We start from the raw sequence: 4,290 nt of genomic DNA, 5'->3' as shown, positions 1-4,290 counted from the left end.
CTTTGCCGTCTGGGTGTGTGCATGAGTGTGGCATTCACAGTGTCGCTCCTGTCTCCGAGGTGCTTTGCCGTCTGGGTGTGTGCATGAGTGTGGCAACTCCTGGTGTCTTGCTGTGGGTTGCAATTCACAGAGTAAAGTGATTGGATGAGATCTAGTGTCATTAAAGGAAAGTAAAACTGCCCTGGTACACTGGGGGTGGGCGTTCGGGGTGGGACATACCTGAAGCTCTGCGTTCAGTACCCGGCATGACAGAGAAATCCAAAATGAGAAAAAGACGCTGCTCTGGTAGCGATGGTCTCAGTTTGGTTTTTGTTTTTTTCAGAAGCGGGGCTTGAACTCAGGCCCTTGCGCTTGCCAGGGGTTCCGCATTTTAATTGGAACTTTTCATTATTACAAGTGTTCTCAGGATTTTGTATGTATTTGTTGGAAAACACATCTGGAGCTGTTTATTTAGTAGCACAGAGCTACTACAAATGAAAACTGAATTGGAGAACAGAATTAAAGAACAGAACTGATTACGGAATAGAAGTACAGGCCAACGAGATGGCTCAGCAGACAAGTGCCTGCTTAGGCAAGTGCAGGAACCAGGGTTCAGTCCCCAGCACCACATCCTGCAGCTACCTGTGTGCCGGTTGCTGAGCCAGCCCCCGAGTCTGGGCATGGTAGCACACGCATGTAATCCAGGTGCTGGGGAGGCTGAGAACACGATCACTATGAGTCTGAGCTACGTAGTGAGGCCCTGTGCCAAATACATACATAGGTATGTATGTACATTCATATGTACATAAAATAAATACTAAATTACAGTAGAATGAACTATGATAGAAGCTGTTGCATGGTAGAATTTCTTTTTCCTTCTGTGCTGCAATGGGTCAAGCACACGTCCTCAGGAATGGTAGGGCCAGCACACTACCCCTGAGTGGTATCTCCTGCCAGAAATTTTGGTGTGTAAAAGTTACCCAAAATTCTGACATGAAAGACAAGTCTGTTAGGTGACAGTCATCTTCCTCCATGTAGCAGTGAGGATGTAATTTCTGGTTTTTAAAAGTCCAGACAGAAAGGCACCTACAAAAGCTATCACTCAAAAAGCTCTTGCCAGAGTTCCCCCTGGCACAAAGTATAGCCATGCTCTAAAATGGACAGAAATATTTTGAAAGCTGTATGAGACTTTTACGCCTGGTTCCTACTAGATGGGGCTGTAGGTTAACACTCCCCAAGTCTTAGTATTGTTATATTAGTGGAATAACTGTTGTGAAATCTAAACTACATGCGTGCAAGTACACCTAACAGATTCCGTTCAACAGTATCTCCCCCAGAAGTTGTAGTTAATGTCAGAGCTGGTATGCTTTGAAAACAAGTTGCAGTAACTGAACTGCTTTCTTCCACCACCCCCATTTCAGACTGTAAGAAAGTCCCAGAGAGTGTAGGTTTTGCTATCACTATACTCAAAACCTAGAACTTGCATTGGTCAGTATTAATTTAAAACCATTTTATTGTCGAATCATAGCCATATGGGCCATTTGAATCTTTTAGGCCAGTGCTTCTACTGTATCAAAATCACAAGGCCCTACTCCCAGAATTTTTCATTCAGAAGGTCTGGGATAGGGATTAAGGATTTGGATTTATTTCTGGATGCCTGTAATCCCAGAATTCTGGGTGGCTGAGACAGGAGGATAGCAGGTTTGAGACCAGCCTGAGCAATTTAGGAAGACCCTGTCTCAAAAGTATTTTTTTAAATGACTGGGGAGAGGGCCAGCAAGATAGCTCCATGAACAAAGCACCTGCTTAGGCAAGCACAGGGACCTGGGTTCTGTCGCTGGCACCACATGCTACACAGGCCCTGCCCCTGCCTCCACCCCCAGACACAGAGCCACCACTGAGTCTGGGTGTGGTGGCACGCACCTGTAATCCCAGCACTGGGGAGGCTAAAAACAGGAGGATCACTACAAATCCAAGCTGCATAGTGAGACCCTGTATCAAATACATTAAAAAATATGGCTGGGGAACAGATGTTGTGTAAACCTGTAATTCTAGTACTTGGGAGGCTGAGATGGGGCCACGGTGGAATTTCAGCCAGTCTGGCTGCAGTCTCAGGGCCAGCCTGAGCTGCATGGTGAGACCTTGCCTCAGAATAGCTACATGAGTGCTGGGATGTCGCTCAGCCCTGTGGCCCTGGACTCAACCCAGTACTGCCAAATAAAAAGATTATTAATAAAGAATGTTTGCCCTGCCAGGGACATAGTAAAGCTCAATAAATTATACCTGCTATTGCTATTGTTATGAGTACTGCTTTTCAGATGAAGTGAAATAATAGCTCCTTGATCTCATCATTTGATTATTTATAGGTAGTATCTGCCTTTTTCACTGAACTATGGCTATTACATCTTTTTTGGCAGGTGAACAGTTAAGAAACTTAAATTTAAACCTGCGTTTGAAACCTGTATTTGAGCAAATAATGTCACTGACAGAACGGTTGATGGTACAAGTGCTGTCTTAGCAGACGTGGTGTTTTGCACACCTGGAATCCTAGCCTCGAGAGGTTAAGACAACAGCATTGACAGGTTGAGACTACCCTAGGCTACATATAGTGAGTCCAAGGCCAACCTGAGATAGATATGTGACATAAATACAGATCAAAACATGTATTAAGACCCTGTCTCAAAAATACAACAGAAAGATATTGTCTCTTAAAGACCATATTTATGATAACACATCCACATCACTAAAGAAAGAACTTCTCCCCAGCCTAGGAGAAATAAACCTTCTTGGCCTATAGCTCTGTCCTTGTAATAGGGCTCTGACAAAGTACAGAAGGATTCAACATTAGCTTTATATTTATCCTAATAAGTTTTTTAAAAAATCCATGTGAGTCCAGAATAAGTCTAATGGTCTTTAAGCAATGTCTTGATTACTTTTCTCTCGTTGCTGGGACAAAATCCCTGACACTCAAACTTCAGGAAGGAAAGGTTTATGTAGTTCACAGTTTGTGGAGGTTTCAGTCCATACTCAGCTGGCTCCAAGGCAGAGTGGAGCATGGCAGAGGGCAGCAGTTTGTGGTGGCAGAGAACAGCAAAACAGCAAGAGCAGAAAGGGGGGAGCAGTGGAGAGCAGATGGCATTAGATGGCATTCTCCCGTCCTTAGATGGCATTCAGGCTGCCCACCCCTGGGCGGGTGCAGCGCTCACACCCGTGATCCCAGCATGGGACCACGAATCAATCACAGGCTTTAAAGGCCACCCCATCCCTGCAGGAGGCTCTGGGGGGCATCTAGACACAAACCATAACAAGCAGTCCAAAGGCCTACAGTGCTATGAAGTCTCAGGGCAGAAGGCATGCTGAACATTGCCTGTCCTTGAACTGATACTGGCACGTACAAGTGCACTGAAATGACGTGGTCACGGTGCATTTCGAAGCAGCTGCCAGCAGGGTTTTCATTTTGAAAGGTAACGAACACCATGAAAGCCGCCCTGTCCCAAGTGTCTCTTTTCACTATGAATGGTGCTGACAGCTCTTTCTTGTTCTGCAGTTAGGGATATGATTTAAAATACAGATAACCTTGGTAAAATAATCACTTGGCTTTATTAAATTGGATAGAGAGCTGGGGAGACAGTTCAGCAGCTTAAGCACTTGCCTGGCAAGCACAAGGTCCTGAGTTCAAACCCCAGTACTTATGAATGAATGCATGAAATAATTAATTAATTAATTGGGTAGTGAGTTCATCTATAGAGCAGTTTCTGTCACCTCCTGGCTCTTCCCACGCATGAGCAAATCCATTTAGCTGTGTAGTTTGTAAGTAGAGAGTACAGGTGAAAATGTGTTTTTTCTTTGTCCTGTGTGTGGTTGGGAGGTAGAGTGGGGGCCACAGGAGAGCTAGAAGAAGATGAGGGGGCCTGGCCCTAGCTCAGTTCTTTAAGGGGCTGCTTCCACAAAGTTGTCAGCCTCAGGTTGCTGGAGTTCGATCCCCACAACAGTCGAACTAGCCAAAAAGTGCCCTGAAGTCAGTCGAGGACCAAAAAAAAAAAAAAAAAAGATGAGGAAGGCATGAAGGAAGGTCTGAAAGCGCTGAAGTCTTGAATGGGAGAAGCTGCTGGCAGGGGTGGGGAGCATGCAGAAAGGAGACACCGGAAGCTAAGCTTTCCTTTGAGTTTTTAATCAGAAGTTGTAATGAGGAGTTTTGGGCTTTTTTCCCTAGATATTTGAAAATGTATTTAAGGGACTAAAATTTGCCCTGCCTCTCCATGGTTTCTTAGAAATACCTGGTAAATCTCTTTTTTTTTTTTTTTTTTTTTT

At 44.7% G+C, this 4,290-nt stretch overlaps 1 protein-coding gene across 10 annotated transcripts in view; it reads left to right on the top strand.

Moving 5' to 3' along the window:
* Positions 1-4,290, top strand: part of Numb (NUMB, endocytic adaptor protein) — a 181,099-nt gene that overhangs the window by 166,176 nt on the left and 10,633 nt on the right. The window lies entirely within an intron of this gene.

This window comes from Octodon degus, unplaced genomic scaffold (genome assembly GCF_000260255.1).
Source record: "Octodon degus isolate 3935 unplaced genomic scaffold, OctDeg1.0 scaffold00007, whole genome shotgun sequence".
Lineage (NCBI taxonomy): Eukaryota > Metazoa > Chordata > Mammalia > Rodentia > Octodontidae > Octodon > Octodon degus.
The sequence above is the reverse complement of the archived record's forward strand: the minus strand, read 5'-3'. Positions and strand labels throughout refer to the sequence as shown.